We start from the raw sequence: 23045 nt of genomic DNA, 5'->3' as shown, positions 1-23045 counted from the left end.
GCCCTCTGGTCACTCCATGGTAGCCAGAGTTGATAACTTGGCAGCTTTCTGGAATCTCTCCAGTGGCAGCTCACACATTGGTCCCTTTCTTGAAATGTGATTAAAGTGTGTGTGTGTGTGTGTGTGTGTGTGTGTGTGTGTATGTGTTGGGTGCGTGTGTACCATGGTGCGTGTGTGGAGGTAGGTATAACTTGCAGAGTTCTGGGGATTGCTTGGCAGCAGGCACCTTTATCCACCGAATCAGCCACTAGCCCTGTACTTGTCTCGTTTGCAGTCTCTACCTCTATCCATCTCAGCCCTTCAGAGTCTAATGCCTGTCACCCTTCCACTGCCTCTTACCTCCTCAGCGCAGGAACCCACCAGGGCATGACTGGCGCTCGAAGCCATGGGGTTTCATCTACTTTTCAGGCAAGCAGCTCAACATCCACTGTGCCTGTGATGAACGCTGTAAGTTAGCAATCCAGATCACTGTTACCAGGGCTTCCTGTTGCAGCACTGGGGTGTAGTGCCCAGAAGAGCTGTCTCTCAGGGACTGACTGGAAAATACAGCCCAGGAACATGGCCGACATAGCCAGTTATGACTGCACCAGCTGCCCAGACTGGAGCAGGCTACGATAGGCCGCGTCATCTGGAGCAGCCACAGCTATGGTGCTTCCCGTATCTGGAGTAGAGTCTTCACTGAGTATCTGCCGCTCGAGTAAAATTGTCACTTATTAGTGTGACAACTCAGAGAAACAGTGTAGGCTGAGCTGTTTGATTGACACTCCTCACAAAAACGGCATTGCTGAAGCTGCAGTTGCCAGTGACTCCTTGATCACCTCACGGAGTTTCAGGAACAGCAGGGGTGATCCTCATACCTTAGTAGGGAGACAACAGCAGTGGCCCCCAATCTCAGCCTCCTTTCCTACCCATTCTGGGCAGTTTCAGGCTTCCACTCCTTATCTGGGAAGAGTTTGTAATAATAACAACAACAACAACAACAATAATAATATAAAGTAATAACAATAGGAGGAGAAGGAGCAGAAAAAGAAAAGCCAGGCATGGTAGTGTACTCGTATTGTACCAGGAGAAGCTGGGGCAGGAGGATTGCTGAGAGCATAAAACCAATCTGCTTCACAGAGTGAGTCTGAGGCCAGGACAGATTAAAACAAATTTAAATAATACATTTTTATTCTATGTTCATTGGTGTTTTGCCTACATGTATGTCTCTGTGAGGGTGTCAGAAACTCTAGAACTGGAGTTACAGACAGGAGTGAGCTGCCTTGTTGGTGCTGAGTATTGAACCCAGGTACTCTGGAAAAGCAGCCAGTGCCCTTAACTGCTAAAAAGATTTTTTTTAATGTGCTTACTATAAAGACCTAACATGAAATTTAAATTCCCAGGTAAACCTTGCTGAGCAGTGCTTAAAACCCAGCCACATGCCTCCAGGAGTTTGGGTCTGTCTGCTGGGTTGGTTTTTCTTCCCTGCACTCGAGAGAAAGTGGCAGTTTTGTTCTGTTGTTACTTCTCCTTCTCTGTCAGTCAGTAATTTTGAAAAATTCTATTTGTGTTCAAGTCACCAAACAGGGCAAGAGCCAAGAGAAAAACCCGCCCTTGATTCTGCCTACAGACCAGACCTGTGACTCCACCACATTAACAAAAGAGCAAAGGGAGATGCCACATGAGAAGTTCAGATCAAGATGACAGCTGGGGAAAATTTCACAGGAAAATGCCCCACTGAGAAATTTAGTTAGGAAAGCAACTTCTGGGGAGATCCCTGGGCTCAGCTCAGTCGCTGACCCTGAGATCTCTAACTCCCGGTTCTAAATGTACAGAGCCCACACACAAAGGGTGAGATCAACATGGGATGCGCTTGTAGGGCAGGCTTGTTAATAGGCCCAAGCTTTGGGGTAAGGAAGCATCACGTCTCAGGCCACATGGTGCCTGGCTCCAGCACCAGGAACCGGTGGGTGTTTGAAGTGAACACATTTCCTTTCTTTTTCTACAGCTTTCCTGTCAGAAGGGTTCAGCCTCAAAGGGGTATGACAGGCTTCGGGACACACTGTCCCAAGATATGGCATGCTAGCATCTGAGAAGGCAGGAAGGTCACATTTAACATCCATTTAACATCCCTTGCTCCTCATCCTTTAGCAGGTCAGAAAACCTTTATTAGCCCCGGGTTCTATTCTCAGTATTACATAAACTGGACTTGGTGCTTCACACTTATAATCCCATCATTTGGTAGATGGAGGCAGGAGTATAAGAAATTTAAGGTCATTCTTGGCTACATAGGAAGTTTGAGGCCAACCTGAGGTAGAGACTCTGTCTCAAAGAAAAAAGCAGTGTATATTCATTGTACAAAAAATGATTCCATAATGACATCTTAATGTATGTATACATGCGTGTGTGTGTGTGTGTGTGTGTGTGTGTGTGTGTGTGTATATATATATATATATATATATATATATGTGTGTGTGTGTATGTAAGACATATATATATAAAATACTCTTTACCCATAGTAGCCTCTCATTGGTCTCCCTTTCTGCTCCTGTGTCTTTTAAAGTTTACGATTATGCAAACATGGGAAAATATGTGACATCTGTCTTTCTGAATTTGTTTTATTACACTTAACATGGTGATCTGTTTTATCCATTTTTCTGCATGATTTTCTTTATGACTGAATAAAACGCCATCTCATGTGTACACCACACTTTTCTCCATCTCTTCACTCACTGATGGGCAGCTAAGTTGATTCTATAACTTGGCTATTATGAATGGGGCCGTGATCAACAGTTGTATAGGTACCTATCCTGTACACTGACTTGGCTGATTCCTTGGTTAATACCCAGGAATGGTATTATTTTCTTCGTTTTGAGGAACTATCGACAGTTGTCAAGTACAATTGAGCAAAGGGGGTGATATGATTCTGTCTAGACTCTAGACCCTTCTTGGCCTCTGGGGTATGGTGGGATGAAGGCTTATGACCTATTTTCAGGCCAGCAGGATAAGAGAATTCTCTTATGGACAGCTCTCTTACAGAAAGGAGAAGGGAAGGGCCTTTCTCAACTGCCAAGTTGCCATATTTGGGGTGTCACAATATGAGCCCTGATAGATGTGAGTGTCTATAGTGTTAATAGTTGTGGTTCGTTCACTCATTTTATACTCACTCATTTTATCCTCTACTTGGATGTACTAGTACTTATTTTTTTATTCTCTGTTTGATAACATCTGAATTGCATCTCATCTGGGGCTATCACAGTGAATGGTGCTACCATGAACATTCCTGTCCCAGCATTTGGCAAGCACACACACTCATTTTCCCCAAGACAGCCACACTGAATTGCTGTGCTCTGAAGCATGTTTCAGTTCAGCCTCTGGAGGCTTTTAAAAGTACTAAGAGAACCAGGTGTGGTAAAGCACACCTTTAATTCCAGTACTCAGGAAGCAGAGGCAAGCAGATCTCTGTGAGTTCGAGGCCAGTTTGGCCTACATAGTGAGTTCTAGGACAGCCAGCACTATGTAGAGAGACATTATCTCAAAACAAAAACAAAAACAAAAAACCCAACAATCCTAAGAGAGAAAGTATTTTAAAACTCAAAAATAAGAAAAGAAAATGGAGCATGATGGATATCATTGTAATCCCAGCACTCTGTAGGCAGATTCAGGCGGGTAGTGAGCTCAGTGCTAGTCCAGCTATATAATAAGACTGTCACAAAATTGATCAGTGTTTTTCCAACAGGGCTTTTTCCCTCTATGGTTGTATAGTTTAGACTTTTTTCAAAAATAATTTAGAGTTGGAGAAATGGCTCAGCAGTTAAGAGTTCTTGCTGCTCTTTCAGAGAACCTGAGTTTGGTTCCCAGCATTATATCCTACCTGCCTGTAACTCCAGCTCTAGGAAATCCAACCCCCTCTTCTGGCCTCCACAGGCACCTGGACACATGTGGCAGACACTCACACATACACACACACACACTCATAAATCTTTGTGTTGGAGGAATTGCTCAGTAGTTAAGAACACATCTGCTCTTCTATAGGACCTGAGTTCAGTTCCTAGCACCCATATTGGGCAGCTTACAACCATCTATAATTCCAGCTTCAGGGACTCAAACACCTTCTGGCCTCAGAGGACACTTGCATTCGTGTGCACATACACAAATACATAGATAGTTTAAAAAATAAAGTAAATATTTTTAAAAATGACAATAAAGATATAGCTCACACAAATGTTAGAGCATTTGTGTTAGCATTTGCAAAGCCCTGGGGTTGGCATCTGGCACCACCACAAGTATAATAAAGATAATGATAATGATAGCATGTTTTTGTGGGTTTTTTTAGTTAGGATCTCAGTTGGAACCCTAGGCTGGCCTGGAGCTTATTGTGTAGCCTAGGTTGGTTGGCCTTGAACTCATGTTGAATGAGCTACTATCCCTGGCAATAATAGTAATTAAAAAGAAATATTGAGAGGCTGATGTGGTAGCCCACACCTGTACTCCCAGGAGGCATCCTGGAGTACATATTGAGATGAGAGCCTGTCTCAGAAGGGGGAGAATATAAACATGTGTAGTCTACTCAAACTTTGCATTGAAATCCACAGTAAGTTTAATTTTTAAAATTGTGACAGTATATACAATACAAAATTTACCATCTCATCTAGTTATACTGCGTTTGAGAACATCTTCATGGACCATATTCAGAAAAAATTTAAGCCAGGTGTGGTGACTCTCACCTGTAAGCCCAGCACTTAGAAGGTAGAGACGGGAGGATTCCTGGGAGTTAAGGACAGGCTGAAGGATACCTTGATACCCATACCAACCCTGGGCTAGTGAATGAGATCCAGTGTCAAAATTTTTGTGCTGTTTCAACCAGTTACAGTGGTTTTGGGATTTTAGTGTCATATTCATGTTTTTTGAAAAACAAAACAGACAGCGACACAGAGTGGAAAGAAAGCCCATTCTCAGCATCGGGGGCTGTCCTAGAACAAGAGTATGCCAGAGGACAAGTGCGTCAGACACGTCAGTGATGTTCCCACCAGAAACTTGAACAGACCTTGACATGGGCTTCCAGTCCCTGGCCCATAGTTTACTGATGATAAAGGAAGGGCATGCTCTTCTGCCTTGAGTCCAGCAGACTGTAGAGGGAGCTAGAACTTGGTACGTTCTTCTTAATCTTGGCTGTGTTCACCCAAGGGTGCCCCGTTTGACCCCATCTGCTTTGGGGTCAGCCAGGAATAGTATAAACCTAGAAACTTAAGAGGAGCTGGGGAAAGGACCTGTGGTTTGACATTTTCAGAATTCTTTTTTGTGTGTGTGTGAGAGAGAGAGGGAGTGTGTGTGTGTTTCAATAGTGCTTTTCATGTGGACAGCTCAGCAGAGGAAGCACTAAAATAGAAGGGGCCCCAGAGAGGAGGGGTGCTGGGAGGGGGCGGAAATGTGCTCAGAACACTTGATGATCTCTAAATCTAGGGCTCTGGAGGGTTTTGGAGGGGTAGTTCAAAAGCAGGTCCCCACCCCCACCCCACCTGAAACTTTCCCAGCCTTCTCTGAAGCCTTCCGAAACCCCAAGCTCTAGCTAGCCTGACTACAAGGTCCCCCACAGCTCAGGGAGACAGGGGATCCTTGGAGACTAGGATCTGACTTTAGGAGCCTCCTGACTGCCAGCAGGGCCTTCCTGCAGCTTCAAAAGGCGAGCTGCACCACGCCACTGTCGTCTGTGTCGTGTCGTGTCCCCACCACCACCACCACCACAGGTGAGACCAAGGTCTCATTTTGATCAGAGGAGGGTGTGGCAGCAGGGGTGGGGGGGCAAGATCCCCGCATCTTGCTGCGCTTGACAGCACCTGCTGAGTTCACTTACACTGCAGGTTTCTTGGGGACCAACGTGAGTAGAAAGAAACAGCCAGGAGGTTACTGGGAGAGGGACAAGACACCCTTTTTCCCTTAGCCTCTCTCTCTCTCAACTAGTTCCCTGACTAAAAGTGCCTACCTTTCACACCCCCACAGTGCTACCCACTGCCCCAGGGTCTCTGTTCCTCATCTGGTCACTCTTCTGCCTTGTATGACAATGGCTGAGAAGGCTACAGGGATCCCCACTGTAGGTTAGACTCTGTCACATCAGGGGCTCCTCCTTCAGACACCTGCTATGTAGCATGATTACTTTGTCATCTCTCTTCTCCCATGGTCTGAGACTTGTAGAGACAGTCCAGATGGATGCTGCCCATTTCTGTCACTGATCACTAGAACAAGGCTTACCTGGGAGCTAGTACCCAGGACCTGAGTCAGTGGGGGCTGGGGAATGCAGGAAGGGATTGGAGAGAAGGTAGGAGAGGAAGAAGGAAGATACAGCACAGAGAGAGGAGTGGGGAAGGGGGGGTCCACAGAAATGAGTAGTTCCCTCTGGCCTTATACCCTTCCCACCACTTAAGACATTCAATGGATGGTTTCAAGTGTCTACCAGCTTCCTTTTAGTGCTCTGGAAAGCACATCTCACAACTGTCACAAACACGTCACCTATATAACTGTGGCCCTGAGGGAAATGCTGGATGCCCCAGGGGAGGGTTCTGATACGAGTGAGAGGCGTGTCTGCTCAGGTGTTAGTGCCAAGGGAGACCATATGAGGACCAGCAGCTCCAGAGCGAGCTGTTTGACATGGTAGATGGATCCTTCACTTGAGAAGCATAAACTGTCTTGTTTATCCAATATTCTCAGGGTACCTGTTTGAAAGTGGGCCCGATTCTACTCTGCCATTACATGTAATTGAGGATAGTGTACACACCAGTGCACTCTTCACGTGTGATTGGGTACTTTCAGCAAACGTAAAGTTGTCGCTTTGTCACCACAGTCTGGTTCTGGAAAACTCTCCTCATCCCCAAAGACTGCAGTTGCTCAGTTCCATTCCAGCCCAGACTCGCCTTGTCTGCACATTTCATATGCACAGAAACATATAATTTGTAACTTTTGGAGTCTGGCTGCTTTCACTGAGCATTATTTTCTTGAGGCATATATTATTGCTGAATATTAATCATTAATCTCAGGTGAGTGACATCAGCAGAGAACTTGATCACCAGAGAGGGAAGACTAAGAAGTAGAGCAGGAGTGGTAGGAGAGAGCCAGGGACGAGATTTTTTTTCTTCTCACACTTTGCTGTTCTCCTCCCCACCTCCTGAAGTTCCCGGTATCACCCCGAATGGTGTCCCCAGCTGGAAATCGAATCTTCAGCACAGGAGCCTGTGGAGTCATTTCATATTCCAACCTTAGCGCTGTCCTAGAGTGTGAGAGCTGTTGACTATTAACCTTGTGTCCAGCTACCACCGGGCTCTCACAGTCCGTCTCCAGCTGTTGTCTTGGACCTTGGAAGCACATCCTTTCATCTGCAGCCGTGACAGCATTGTGTCGTTGTACTTTGGTGCTCCTTGTCTTATTTTGCTACATAGGTGGGGACGTAACTCCAGGTGCAGAGGAGCAGCCGTGGCAAGGACTTCACCCCTACATGCTTCACAATTAAGTGTCAGTTGTGATGGGCACGACTGTCTGCAGGCACCCTCGGGCCGATCAGTCACGTGGCTTTCTGTGCCTGGAGTGCTGAGCATTTTATCAGTGGTCAGTTTATCCAGTGCTTTCTTGTCTGTTGGGATGACTAGACACTGACAGATTCTCTGATGATAGCCTGCACTTTATTTGTTGATTGAACCTGTTTGTCATAAAGTACTTGTCTGTGTTTAGCTCCCAGACTTGATGAGAGAAGAATTTTACAGGAACTAGAGGCTAAATCAGGTCACTTACACAAAAGGCAGTCAGTAAGTGTAGAAGAAAAAAAGACAGTGATAGCTGTGTCCTGGCCCCAAAGAGGACCATCAGTGGGGGGTCCCAATGGAGAACGGTCTTCAAAGAACCACTGACCTTATATAAAATGGGGGGGAAAGAATCTTGAGAAGAAGTCTAGGTGTATTTAAAAGAAATGATTTGATAAACAGCTTGAAGTGATCGAACTGCGTATCTGAGGAGACTCCTGAGTGCTGGAGCAAGAGAGGACAGGATCTGAGGTGGAATTAAATTTTCTAGAATAGAGAGAAGCAGCAAAAGACTCAGAAAGGATGAAACCAGGGAGACTGAGTGTCAAGTTCCTCTTCATCATCAGCTAGCTTGGCTGGGTTCAGAATCCTGGAGACACACCTCTTAGTGTGTCTTTGAGGGGGATTCCAGATAGGTTTAACTGACTATGGAAGACCCACCCTGCGTGTAAGTGCACCCTCCTGTGGGCTGGGGTTCTGGACTGGGGCGAGAGGATGTCAGCTGAGCACCAGGATTCATCTCTCTGCTTCCTGACTGCTGAAACAATGCAGCTTCTGCCTCATGTTCCCCCACCCCACTTTCCCTGATGCAGTGGACCACATGTCCTCAAACTGTGACCTAGAACAAACCCTTTTTTCCTTGTTTGTCAGATGTTTTGTTATAGCAACAGGAAAGTAACTAATACACTAAATGAGCTTGGGATGAAGGAGTAGAAGAAGGGGGATGAACTCTGGCATGGGGCAGGAGGAGAAGAAGGGGATGAATTCTGGTATGGGGCCTTTTGGTATCTGACATCACTAAATCCTATGCTTTTGAGGTTCTGGTTGTAGCATGCACATCTCAATAGTTGCTTTTTTAATTGTTGAATATACTTCTAGAATTTGGATTTTTATCAACAGAGAAGGAAAATAAAATGAGAAGCAGAGCTAATAGTACAAGAAGGGACCTAGAACAAGATGCTTCCATTGGCCTCCTCCCAATTAGCTGCTTCCTCTAGCCAGGCAGCACCCATTGACACCAAAATGTGACTCTTCATGTTATGAATCTGTCAGTTAATTATTAGCCAATCACTTCCCAAAAGTCCCACCTCTGAACCACACCTTTAATGTATTAGCCTTTGGGGAAGGCCACATTATATCAAAACTATTACCAGGTGCTTTGTTATTGCTAGTATCTCAAAAGACTGGATATGTTCATTGCTACTTTTAATCATATGCTCTGAGACCTACATTCCTGGGTATCAGAAAATATCCTGGTGGTGAATCCTAAAGATCTAGCTCCAGGCAAATGACAATGTCCTGTTGTGGCCTTCAGTCTTGACTTCTCGTATCCTGCAAACACCACTCAGCACCTTGTGTGTGTTGGACCAAGGACGAACACAGTAGAGACTGCCTGTGGTGGAGGAGGCACAGAGCAGATAATTCAAACTGCAAGTCTGTGAGTCACAACTGAGAGTTTAGGGGGCTGATGGAAGGGCAGACGGTTTCTCATGGGAAGTGACATTTGATCTGGCTTTTTCAGGATCTACAGAGAAGCATGCACAAGGACACAGGACTTTCCTTTAACCAGAAAAATCCCACGTCAAGAACATGTATACCTCAGCTTAGAGTTCAGAGAAGCAGAAAGCAGAAATTTCCCCTGGCTGTGGGGTTGAAACAGGAAACTACCCAGGAACCCTCTGCAGACGAAACCGGGGATTCCCAGCTCCCAGGACAGGTGGACAGTTTTCACAAGAAACATTCTCCATGCAGCTTCCACCTCTGCCCCGGCCTCTTGAAAATGGAAGCTCCAAGAGGCTACCGGGTACTCACCAGTTTGCAGTGAGACCCCAGCATGTGTGCCTGAGGTGAATCTGCCCCTGGGAATTATTCATAGGCTGCATAAAGAAATCTTTCAGAGTTGATAAGGAGCAGTCATGTCTTTCTGTACTTGACAGTACAGTGCCTGCCTTCTGGAGACAGAAGGTTGTCACTGCCTTGAGCAGGTGGAATGCCTCATACCTGGGTTGTTGAGGTGTGAATAACGCTGCCTGTGCCCAGAACCGCACATGTTGATCCAGGGGACTGTAAGGTCTTAGCTGGTGCAAGAGCTATATAGGTTATGGATTCCTTCCTTCAGAGGGGACCTGAGCTAGAAGGACAAGCTTCATATTGGTAGGGGATGGGTTTCCCTGATCATTAAAGGAGAAATAGGATATTTCTACAGTGTTTCTCTATTACTTCCAGGACCATTACAGGTTGGATGGTCCTCCCTTCCCCCATGCCCACGTTAAAGTCCAAATTCCAACAACCTGAGAATGTGTATAGAAGGTCAAGTGGACGGAGCCTGATCTACTAGACTGATGCTGATGTTAAAAGGAGGAGATCAGGACACAGAATGATGGCAGAGACCCAGGAAAGGCAGGCCCAGAGCTGTGAGGAAAAGCATCTCTGTGGTGGAAGTAGCCTGGTCTGTGGTACTTTGTTACCCAGCCCAAGCAGATGAACACAGCTCTCAATGAACACCCACATTCTGTCACCACAAGAGTAAGTGTAGATGCTGGCCAGGAGTCATTGGTTAGAAAGGCCCTGTCACACTCCCCAGGGGTTATTTCAGTATTGGGTGACCTGGCTGCCTACTGGGGACAGAAAGTGGGGTTTCAGAGTTGGTTTCCCAGCAGCCCAGGCTCTGCCTGCTGATGTCAGCAGCTGCCTTACAGTAAACACGGTTTGTTGGGGCAAATTTTGCCTGCCCAGAACTAGTCTTCATCAGGTTAAATGGCTCATGGCCTCAGGGACATGAGTAGCTTTTGATATTTAAAGAAAAAACAACCCAAAGCTCAAACTGTAACTTGGTCTTTTACCTGGTTTATTAGACATACTCTATTGTAGTTGGACCTTTTTGTCGGGACCGCAGGCTCCCCAGTAATGACACAGAGACTTATTATTAATTTTAAAAGCTCGGCCATAGCTTAGGCTTGTTACTAACTAGCTCTTATAGCTTAAATTAACCCATTCCTATTAATCTACTATTGTCTATTGTCACATGGCTTGTGGCTTTACCTGTCCTCCAGCATGTCTTGCTCCCTCTTCATCACCTGGTGACCCCCTTTCTTCTTCGTAGCATCCTGTGTGCCTGAAAATCATGCCTAGCTATTGGCCATTCAGCTTTTGGCCAAGTACTTTTTTTTTTTTTTTTTTTTTTTTTTTGGTTTTTTCGAGACAAGGTTTCTCTGGTATTTTGGTGCCTGTTCTGGATCTTGCTTTGTAGACCAGGCTGACCTCGAACTCACAGAGATCCACCTGGCTCTGCCTCCCAAGTGCTGGGATTAAAGGCGTGCACCACCACCACCTGGCTATGGCCATTCAGCTTTTTATTAAATCAATCAGAATGACACATCTTCACAGTGTTCAAAAAGATTATTCTACAACATTCTATGGTACAAAGGGAATAATAAAATGAGTCAGCTTTGAAGTCTCAGGCACTTGGCAACCAGACTTTAGGCTTCAAGTGCATTTTGCTTACTGACTGGGAATATGCAGAGGACTCTGGGAACCCTGCTCACTTGCCCTTCAGCCCCGGCTGGGCCCCGCCTTTATAAGTCAGAGCCTTTCTCTCCCACCTTCCACCAGAAAGTTCTGGAAACCTGTTGGTTTCCAAAAGAGTTGCTGGTGGCCGCAGCTCCTTTGTGAAACTTCAGTTAGATTATACCCAAACCCTTTCTACTGTGGCATGGCACCTCCCACTGACCACACTCCCTGAGTGTAAGAGTGTTACTCCCCAGGGCTGAGCTTGGCAGGGGAGAGTACAAAGAGGCACAAGTTTTGCTATTTGCTCTCTGGGCTTCAGTGTCCACAGCCACCCCTCAGAGGACCTTCATGAGGGGTACGTTCACATGGACTGTACTTGTGATACAGTGGCCACTAGATGTAATGTCCCTGTCTTCCCCTCTCTCTTAGGACCATGGCAAGCAACTCTTACAGTTCAGAGGTTTAGTCCGTTGTTATCATGGTGGAAAGCATGGTAGCACACAAGCACACACGGTGCTGGAGAAGGAGCTGAGAGTTCTACATCTGGATCAGCAGACAACAGGAAGAGACTGGGCCTGGCTTGAGCACCTGAGACCTCAGAACCTACCCCCAGTGACACACTTCCTCCAACAAAGCTACACTGACTCCAACAAGGCCACACCTCCTAACAGTGCTACTTCCTATGGGTCTGTGTGGGCCATTTTCATTCAAACCACCATATTCCACTCCCTGGCCCCCGTAGGCGTAGAACCGTATCATAGTGCAAAATGCATTTAGTCCAAATTCAAGAGTTTTCATAATCTGTCAGTCTCAAAGTTGTTTAAAAGTTCAAAGTCTCTTCTGAGACTCATGCAATCTCTTAACTGTAATCTCCTGTAAAATCAAAATGAAAAAGCAGATAACATACCTACAGCATACAATAACACAGGATATACATTACCATTCCAAAAGGGAGAAAAGGGAGCATAGTGAGGAAATGCTGGACTAAAGCAAGACCAAAAACCAGCTGGGCAAACTCCACACTCTGCATCTCCATGTCTGATGGCAAAACACTCTTCAGATCTCCAACTCCTTTCAGCTCTGTTGACTGCAACACACTTCTCTCTCTTGGGCTGGTTCCACTCCCTGTTATCAGCTGTCCTCGGCAGGTATCCCACTGCTCTGACATCGCCAACATTTTGGGGTCTCCAAGTCAACCCAGGCTTTGCCTTCACAGCTTCATGCAATGGCCTCTCTAGGCCTCCATGCAGGAACACCCCTGACATGTGCCTGGCCTCAGTGGCTTTCCTTAGCTGTGGAGGGAGGTTCCATAACCCCTTTCTTCTATCCTTGACTCTAAAGCCAGAATCACATGGCTGAAGCTTCTAAGTTCTGCTGCTTGCTGAGGCTGGAACATGGCCCCCTCATTCAATTACATCTTCACCAGCTTTCTGTTTTTGATGGTTTCCTTTATTGTGGTTTTTTTCACTGCCTAAGCTTGACTGTCTTGGTATTCACTCTGTAAACCAGACTGGCCTTGAACTCTGAAATCTGCCTGCCCTCTGCCTTCCCAGTGCTGAGATTAAAGGTGTGCACCACCACAAAGGCTCTAAGCTTTTCTTTAATTCCCTCTCAAAAGTTGGAAGCTTAGTTTGGTGGGGTCTTGCCCTGCAGTCTCCACTCTTGTTTATTCCATTTAGCATCAGGATTTTCTTCATTTTCTTCACCTCCTTGAACACAGGGCTTAGCTCTGTTCTGCGGCTTGGTGCCACTTGAGCTGTTCATTTTGTGTTTTTCCTTGCTCAGGTCGCTCCTTTTCATTAAAGAGTTTCATAAGAGTGAACACTAATAACCACACGATGGAGTACATACTAGGCTGTTTTGAAATTTCTTCTGCCAATGCCATTAATCCAAAACTCAGATAGCCTCAGGTAGATTTTTCAGACAAGGGCAGAAAGCAGCCACATTCTTCACCAAATACCACAAGAACAGCCTCTAGGCTACATACTAACATTCTTCTCTGAAACCTCTTGAGCCAGCCTCTACAGCACCACTGTCTTCTATGTTCTATTAAATGGCCCATTAAGCCCCACTTAAAGCATTCATCTGCTTTTCTAATCCAAAGTTCCGAAGTCCACATTCCTTCAAACAAAAGCATGGTCAGGCCTATCACAACAGTACCTCACTCCTGGTACCACCTTCTGTCTTAGTTAGGGTTTTATTGCTGTGAAGAAACACCATGACAACAGCAGCTCCTGTAAAGGAAAACATTTACTGGGGCTGGCTTACAGTCCATTATCATCATGGCAGGAAGCATGGTAACACTCAGGCAGACATGGTGCTAGAGAGGCAGCTGAGAGTTTCCCATCTGAATCCACAGGCAGCAGTAAGAGACTGCCACACTGAGCCTGGCTTGAGCATCTGGAACCTCAAAGCCTACCCCCTACTGACACATCTCCAACAAAGCCACACCTCCTAGTAGTGCCACTCCCTGTGGGCCTGTGGGGGCCACTTTTATTCACACCACCACCCCCCCCTCCACGTAAGACTGGCTTCTTCTTTACTCCCATGTCATGTTCATAATGTTCTACACACTGAAATCAGAATGAAGATGTGCTGATGACTCAATTTCTTGTCTCCTCTGATCCCACACATCACACTAATTTGTATCTAGCCTAGCTAGGACTAGCTGTGATATATCCAAACTTGTTGGCTCCCCTGGAGCTGGATTTACAGGCAGTTGTGAGCTGCTCAGTGTGGGTGCTGTGCACTGAGCTTGGGCCCTCTGCAAAAACAGTTCATGGCTCTTAGCCAGAGTCGTCTTTCCAACTTCAAGATGTCGTTTTATAATTTTATGTGTATGACGACTTTGTCTTCATGGAGGTGTGTGTATCATATGTGTGCCTGGTTCCCATAGAGGTCAGAAGGCATCAAATCCCCTTGGACTGGAGTTACAGGTGGTTGTGAGCTACCATGTGGGTGCATGGAATCAAACTCAGGTCCTTTGCAAGAGCAGCAAGTGCTCTGAACTGCTGAGCTGACTCTCCAGTCCCTTAAGACAACTTTTGACTCTAAAAGACATTCACGCTCCTTATAGAAGGGGTAAAATGGAGGCCATCGAGGTGGTTCAGCAGGAAAGATACTTTCTTTTACCAAGCCTGATGATCTGAATTTGGTTTCCATATGGAAGAAGAGAACTAACTTCAACAAGTTCTCTGTCCTCTGACCTTCCCTAGGTACACCGTGGCATGACATGCCCCTTTCTCTGACAAAATTAAAGGTGAAAAAATAAAGAGTGGGCTGTTACACAATCATAAAGAAGAAAATCCACACTGTGGCCAAAGCCAGCTTCCAGTACAGATGGAGTCAGATCTGTCACACTCTACTGCTGCGCATGCAAGGAGATGCACCCCAGAGCACCCAGTGGCCACTCAGCTTTCCCACAGAAAGTACTTCCTCAAGCATAGCCACCCCTGGCAGCCTCACTCTATCATAAGATGAACCTCTGGTATAGGCCGTCCTGTCTCACACTTTACCTTGCTCATAATATAACCCTGCTGCTCTTTAAAACCGCAGCCAAGGAGGCATCTCAACCTCCTTTGTGGCCCATGTAAGCTGGACCTACAACGTAGGATTCCTTGAGCTGCTAAGTCCAAGGTTTTTCACTCTGTTACCTGATTAAAGAAATACAATGGCTTTGGTTTTATTCTTGCTGAGGTGATTCTTGTAGTGGGGCTTCACATTAGGCCTTTCCTCAGGCCACAGTTTCACAGAACTCAAAGGCAGGCAACTCACCACACAGTTACCTATTCCTTCCTTCCTATGCTTGTATCAGCCAGAGCACCCAACCAAGCGGTCCTGGGCTTCCTGAAGGGTCACATGGCTGAAATTCATCCAATCCATGATATTTTTAAAGAAACAGCCATGCAGACACTTGTAGAGTCCAGCAGGGCTCCAGTGTGTCTCGGTTTGGGACACTGTCCCTAGTTTTCACAGCAGAAATATGAATGGCCCCCCAGCTGTGGTGGGTGGCCCTTAGAGCATACTAGGCAGGGATCCTCTACTCCTCAAGTCTTCTGCTGATTAGCCCCTTACCCCAGTGCTGTGCTAATAAGCCTAGCTACCCTTCCAGTGCATGGGGGGTGGTGGGTGTCCTTGTGTGAGGATGCCTCAAGTTGAGACTTGCACAGCTTCCTCCTGGACTAGGTCTGCTTCTCTGTAGTTTTTCCTTGCTATGGTTCTGCTCTTCCCTTCACCTTGGAATACACTATCAAGACACACGTGTGTGTGTGTGTGTGTGTGTGTGTGTGTGTGTGTGTATGTGTGTGTGTGTGTGTGTGTGTGTGTGCACACGCCAGTGCGGGTGTGCGTGGTCACAGCCTGGCAAACGTGCAGTTAGCAGATACTGTTGCTACAGATAGAGTCTGGCCTTTAGAATCCAGCACAAACAGAAGTGATGGCTCAAGATAAACCTGAGGTACCATAGCAACCTTAAACATGTCTCCAAGGGATTGGCTCTCTCAATATTTTGGGTCCATCATATGCCCCCTGGTGGTAGAAGGCGAGCATGACAGTGCCACTGTGGGAACATGGCAGATTCTCCTTGGTGTGCAGGTTAACTGTGTTAGTGTGACTGGCTGACTACTTTAGTCATGAGGATAATGTAATATTAGCCTGCAACCTAGTAGTGTGCTAGGGAAACCCATTATAAACTTACTTTCACAAAATAGTTACAACAGGCTGGGCGGCTGGCTCGTCGGTTAAGAGAACTTTGTGTTCTTGTAGATGACGTGAATTTGGTTCCATGCACCCACCTGGCAGTTCACAATCTGTAACTACAGTACAACCTGACTCTTGTTTTCAGCCCCCACATATATGTCTACACAGTACATATACATGTACTGAACATGGGTGCTGCACACACATGGCACACAGACATGTAGACAAAACATGCATATTCATAAAATATAATTTCTTTTTGGTTTTTCAAGACAGGGTTTCTCTGTGTAGTTCTGGCTGTCCTGGAACTTGCTCTGTAGACAAGCCTGGCCTCAAACCCAGAGATTTGCCTGCCTCTGCCTCCCAAGTGTTGGGATTAAAAGTATGCACCACTACTGCCCGGCTAAAATAAATTTAAAATCTTTAAAAAAGTGCTCTGACAACCCCATTGAATGACTATATATCGTCATTTATAGAGGAGAAAGCTGTTTCTCAGGCTGAGTACACCATTCAGGGGCACACAGCTTGGAGGAAGTAGGCCAAGACTTCACGACAGGCCAAAACCCGCATCTTGACCACTTGCCTATCACTTGACCCCTCCAGGTACCAGCAGTGGTGTTCCTCTGAAGTGAACTGCGTGTGGGTCCTTTGCAAAGAAAACTCTTCGGTTAATAAAGTGTACTTGGGCATAGCCTAATGGGATAACACTTTCCCAGCATGCACGAGGCAGGTCCTGGGTTCAATCTCTAGCAGTGGAATGCTCAGTAAAGAAGAGACTTGGGTACAGGGACAGTGACCCTAATGCCCAGGGCAGACTCTGCGGAGGCACAGGGGCTTCCATGGGGAGTGCCAGCCAGAGCGGGGAACAAAGCTAATCTCTTAGGTGCCCAGACTAGTCTTGAACTCACTCTGTAGCCTAGGCAGGTGTTGAATTTGTGATCCTCCTGCCTCAGCCTCCTGAGTAGCTGGGAGCACACACCTGAGCCCCAGACCTGGCCACTTCTTAGGTTATCACTGAGAAGTAGGCAGAACTAAATTCTCAAGGAGCCTGTGAGAAGGCAGTGCCTCCTGCTAGGAGATCCCAGCTCTGCCAGGCTTTTTGAACGGACCCCGGGGTCTGGTCTGTGGTGTGGTAAAGGACTTTGGGAACACTGCAGCTGCTGGACCTCGCTGTGGAGAATCTGATGACCGGTGACACTGGGCTTCAGACAAGGTCAGCCCGAGAATGTGCTTGCCATGTAGCACAGCCAGATAATTAACACATCAAAAACAAGGTAATAAAGATAACCCGGAGCTGAGCGTGGGGGGGGGGGGGGCGCGGCGACGACACACCCCTTAATCCCAGCATTCAGGAGGCAGAAGCAGGTGGTTCTGATTTGAGGACAGTCTGGTCTACAGAGCAAGTTCTAGGCCAGCCAGGGGTACACAGTGAGACCCTGTTTCAAAAACTTTAAAAAAAAAAAAAAAAAGAAGTTTTAGTGCTGGAGAGAATGGCTCAGCAGTTAAGGTCACTTCGCTATTCATCCAGAGGTTCTGAATTCCATTCCCCACATACATATGGCAGTTCACAACCACCTGTAACTCTAGTTTTAGGGGCTCTGGTACCCTCTTCTGCCCTCCGTTGCACCAGGCACATACATGGTGTGCCTACATACATACAGCCAACACTCATACACATAAGATAAAACTAAAAAGTAAATCTTTTTTTAAAAAATCCCTCAGGCTGGGGAGATGGCTCAGTAAGCAAGGCACTTGCCATGCAAGTGCGAAGACATGAGTTGAGCTGTCTAGTACTCATGTAAAAGTCAAGTGTGACCACATGTACCGGTAACCCTAGCACTGGGCAGACACAGTCCGGCGAGTCCCAAAATGGTGAGCTCCAGGTTCAGTGAGAGATCTTGTCTGAAAAGATGGAGAGAGATTGAGGAAGACACTCGATGTCAACCTCTGGCTTCCACACTCACACATATGTATATGCACACACACACACACAAACTTAAATATTTTAAAAATTCACCAACGATCTGCTTATTGTGTAGGTTATACATTGATGTTCAAAATACAGAAGGTGAATAATGCTACATGCTCTTCCTAGCAGATATCAGTATTGCCGACTTGTGTGTCGGCACGGTGTGTGCGTGTAGGGTGTTTGTGCATGTGTGAGTGTGCAAATGTTCCCTCTCACTGTCTACACGTCATTGCACAGTGATGATGGGGTTCAAGAAGGCATTTCCTCAAATGTGCACCTTGCCACTTCAAAACCTAAGCTGAAGGAGTTTGAGAAATGCAGTGTACAGGAGAACTCTACCCTTCTCCTGGAGGAGCCGAGGACAGAGAAAGGGATGGTGAGATGGGTCTGAACAGCCCTTGCAGTCTCTCTCTTGGTTGATACCCTTTTATCCCAGCCCCATTCTCTGGCTCTTTCCACTCTTCATTAGTCTAAAAGGCTTAACAAACCATGTCTTTGTGTCTTCATTTCCTTACTGAGGCTCTCATGTTAGGTAATACACTATATAAATCTATTTGTTCTTACTAATCTGCCTTCTGTTATCAGGACATCAGCACAGAACCTTGAAGATAAGAGGGGACCTTGTTTTTCCTCCCCTGTTGTAGATGTTCATCCCCCTCTTTCTTTTCACAGTTGAGTTTCACTGTGTAGATGCACTGATGGACACTTCAGCTGGTCTCCATTTTCTGTAAGCAATGGAGCAGTTAATCTCCTTTCACAAAAGCAGTTTGCATATGCTCACACACAAGTGGATTTTCAGATTTCAAAAGGTCCATGTACTTGAAATGTCCATAAATACTTCTGGGGTCACCTCCGAAGAGGTAAGGCTGTTCCTGCTACCTCCAAGGGCAGGTGTCTACTCTCCGTACACCAAAGGCTGTGATCTGTGCCAACCGCATAGATGAAAATGGCATCATAGAGGACTTCTTAGTTTATGCTTTTTCTTTTTGCAGTGCTGGGAATTGAACCCAGGGCTTCATATATGGTAGGCAGGCATTCTACTCTGAGCTATATCCCAGCCCCTGTATTTTTTTGTATAAAGGTCGTATTAAACATATTTTTGTGTGTTGAAGAGCCATCAGGCTTTCCTATCTGTGAGTGTTTAGCCATTTTTTTCTCTTATTGGTTTACTGTAGAGCGCTTTCTTTGTTAAGAAAATTGGATGTTTGCATGAGTTATGTGTAGAATGAAACAAATTGCACAGCATTAAAGTGGGATCTTTTTCCATCTTGTGAATAGTTAATTATATATATATAATAGTTAATATATATATATATTGGTTTTTCAAGACAGGGTTTCTCTGTGTAGCTTTGTGCCTTTCCTGGAACTCACTTGGTAGCCCAGGCTGGCCTAGAACTCACAGAGATCCGCCTGGCTCTGCCTCCCGAGTGCTGGGATTAAAGGCATGCGCCACCACCGCCCGGCATTATTTTTTTAATAGTATAATTGGTCCCACAAAGTAATTTTCTTATTTACTTTTAGGATTCAGATTAATGCACTGGTTCTAAATATGGGAAGCTTTATTGAATTTTAGTTTGTTTTCTGTTGCTATGATGAAAACTCTGACTCAAACCAACTTGGGGAGGAAAAGGGTTATTTCATTTTATGTCTTACAGGCGTCAAGCAGGGCAGGTGCCTGGAGGCATGAACGGAAGAGACACTGCTTACTGGCTCCTTCCTCGTGACTTGCTCAGCCTGCTTTCTTATACATCTCTGGACTAAACTTACACACCCTGCCTAGGTGGCATGCGCACAGTGGGCTGAGCCCTCCCACATCAATCATTAGTCAGAAAATGCCCCAGAGTTGCCTACAGGCCAGCCTTGTGGAGGCATTTTCTCATGAGGTTCTTTTCCTCACATCACCCCAGCTTGTGTCACATTGAACAATAAAGAGAAGGAGGGAGGGAGGGAGGTGGGAGGACAGACAAATGACGAACTAGCCAGAACAGTGCGTTTAACTTTTAAGCTAAATATGAAACATCTGCAGTTTTATTTCACCTTGCTCTGTTCTCATTGTCTGAAACTTGTTTTGATGGTTCTCATTCTTCCAGCATCTTAGACCCAACCCAAGTTCCACAAGCCTCAGTAAAAGATGCCTGACTCTTGAAACCACAGTGAAATTCTTATTGCCTTGAAATAACCTATTTCCTGGGCACAGTTGAAGGTGTCCCATGCTGTAATGAAAGCTATCTAGATGGTTATATGAAGACAGAAGCAGAGATTGGAGTATTCTAGCCATGTGCCATGGAAATCCTGGGGTCGCTGGGAGCTGGATGAGACATGAATGAGCCATGGAAATCCTGGGGTCGCCGGGAGCTGGATGAGACACCCCAGAGGCTCTGGAGGGAGCATCGTTCTGACACCACCTTGAGTTTAGAACTCAGCTTCCAGGACAGAGGGAGAATGAGAATCCACTGTAAACCACCCTGTTTGTGGTACATTGTTATTGGCAGCTGTCAGAACATCAGCAGCACACCACCTACTGCCTTTTGCACTGGCAAAAACCACAAGTGTTTACATGCCAAATTACTGTTGCTATAGAGATCTGAAAATATTGTTTTAACATCATCATAACTTTGAAATTATAACAGTTACTAATTGTTTAATAAGGTGTTAAATAACAAATTTGTTTATTGCGTATTTCAGTACTAGTGTCTCTGCATTTCAATACAATGATCCTGTTTACTTTATTTTTGTTTTTTGCATTTACAAACATTATTCCAGGAAAAGGTCCCATTGGCTCTACCAGAACTCTTTCCACACACAATACAGCTTTCACTTCAAAATGAGTAAGAAATGGTTTATTCTGGAGCCAATACGAGTGACTAAGGTTGTAAAGATGGATTCAGGTTGCCTCAAACATGACAACCGTTTCATGTTTTTCAAGTACAGAAAAACCCATTTAAAGCACTTTTCAAATCCATGGGTGGAGACATTGGGTAAGTGGGTTACAGCAAAATGGGGACATCTCTGCTGTGGGTCTCATGTCATGCTAAAGGGAGTGTGGCATGCTCTTTCAGGACATTTTTAACCTTTGGGTTGGTGTAGCCTGGTGGTCTGTTCATACATCCCAAAGATTTCACTTAATAGTCTAAAGGATGTCAGGTCAGACAGGTCTGCAAATGGATAGCAATTAAGGAGACTAAAGACAGTCCAAGATAACTTTGCAATGTTCCAGCTCTCCACAATCTGAAGTTCTGATCAGTCGTCAGCCTGCAGAATCTTTAACATGGGTGTGGCCTTTTGGGAGGGGACCCTCACAAAACCCAAGGGGGCCCATCAACTTCAGTCTTGCATGCATTACCACAGTAGATCAGAAGAGGGCACTAGAGGACCCATGCAAAGTGTGGAAGTTCATACTGCTTTTTTACCGTACTTCTCTCCACTACAGATCCAGAAATATCCTCTGAATTCAGGTTACTTTAGAATATTGATATAGGTACTGTGATCCAAATGTGGAATCACCTTCACCTGATATCCTTTTTTATATGTTGAACTATTTCCTACCATTTTTTTGAATGTGCACATGAGCATCTGGTACTGGAGTTGTTTTAAACCATGTCCTACAGCTGGAGCTACTTGTAATGGTCTTTTGTCTTTGTTTGTTTGTTTGTTTGTTTTTTGAGACAGGATTTCTTTGTGTAGTTTCGGTCCCTTTCCTGGATCTCGCTGTGTAGCCCATGCTGGCCTTGAACTCACAGAGATCCATCTGACTCTGCCTCCCGAGTGCTGGGATTAAAGGCATGCGCCACCACCGCCCTGGTGCTACTTGTGATTTTTAAGTTCTATAGGACAGGAGGAAGTATGCAGATATACAAAGAACAGGGCTGGGTGATGATTCCATGGGTAAAATGCTGGCTACCCACGCATGAGGACCTGAGTTTGCGTCTCCAGCTCCCGTGTAAAAGCCAAGTGCAGAGAGTGGCAGGGCACCTGTGACCCCAGCACTGAGGAGGGACAGGCTGGTCCCAGGGGCTCACTGGCCAGTCAATGTAGCTGAAATAGCTCCAGGTTCAGTGAAAGACCCTGTCTCAAAAAACATGGTAGAGAGTGACAGAAGACACTCAGTGTACACTTCACATGTGCATCATAAGCAAGTGCACCTGAACACACACACATATGCGTGCGCGCACACACACACACACACATACACACAAATAATAATAAAATTTTAAATGAGTAGCCTACACTTGGGGTATAGTAATGTGCTTTATATAGGCTTATGGGGTTTGGCGTTCAGCTCTGGCTCCACCCCTACTGAAAAGGGCCTGAGTACATTATAGGTGTGGTGATGTCTGTGGCAGTTTAGCTGTCTTGCAGGAGTAGGGGGTCCTGGGTCCATCCTTAGAGCAGCAGGAGTATTATGTGCTGTACCCTATCCCTGAATCCAGTCACTCTGACACTGGTTGCCCAGAGTTTGAGTGGGGCCAGGCCGGAACTGATAATGGGCAAAGGGACCATCTGTTGAGAGCAATGGAGATGTATGTAGACCAGATCATGGTGATGGTTGCATGCTTCTTATTATAGCAGAAACAAAAATCACCAGATTTAAAAATGGATTATATTTTATTTAGTTTGTATATGCGTGTGTATGAGTGCATGACATGGCACACATGTAGAGGGCAGAGAAATTGGTTCTCTCTTTCTACTGTGTGGATCCCAGGGATAGAACTCAGGTCCGTAGACCTGGCAGTAGGTGCCCTTACCCTCTAAGCCATCTCACCAGCCCAGCTGTTTAAATGGTGTTTTATTTACATTTTACTTAAACAGAACTGTTTATGTGTGTCCCCATGTGCATATGTATGGAGACCAAAGGAGGACACTGGGTGTTCACCTCTGCTGTCCTCCATCTACTCCCTTTAGTCCCTCGCTAAGCCTGGACCTCACTCCTATAATTTTTTTTTCAGCTAGGCAGCAAACAGTTGTGATGAGAACTGCAGGTTGACTGTGGTGACCGTTGGGATACCTCAGATGAGCTTTGTCTTGTAAGTGGGGAATTAAGAAAAACAACTCAAGGATGTGCTGTAGGCCCTTCGCAGTGGTCTGCCCGACCTCGCTGTCTT

At 45.8% G+C, this 23045-nt stretch overlaps 1 protein-coding gene across 3 annotated transcripts in view; it reads left to right on the top strand.

Annotated features, from left to right (window-relative positions):
* LOC131919123 (putative mitochondrial import inner membrane translocase subunit Tim8 A-B) overlaps nucleotides 1–20672 on the top strand; it is a 31456-nt gene extending 10784 nt beyond the window's left edge. For 2 of the 3 annotated variants that reach the window (XR_009381163.1, XR_009381164.1), the window contains exons 2-3: nucleotides 9289–9613; nucleotides 11706–12860. The gene's annotated coding sequence lies outside the window, so the exon portion shown is untranslated. Of the gene's footprint in view, nucleotides 1–9288; nucleotides 9614–11705; nucleotides 12861–20033 lie in introns of those variants that run through there. The other variant, XM_059273172.1, reaches the window with a different exon arrangement.
* Nucleotides 20673–23045: the final 2373 nt, after the last annotated feature.

The sequence above is a fragment of the Peromyscus eremicus genome, chromosome 9 (assembly GCF_949786415.1).
Source record: "Peromyscus eremicus chromosome 9, PerEre_H2_v1, whole genome shotgun sequence".
Classification (NCBI taxonomy): Eukaryota; Metazoa; Chordata; class Mammalia; order Rodentia; family Cricetidae; genus Peromyscus; species Peromyscus eremicus.
Note: the sequence above shows the minus strand (reverse complement) of the source record. Positions and strands in the feature narration are given on the sequence as shown.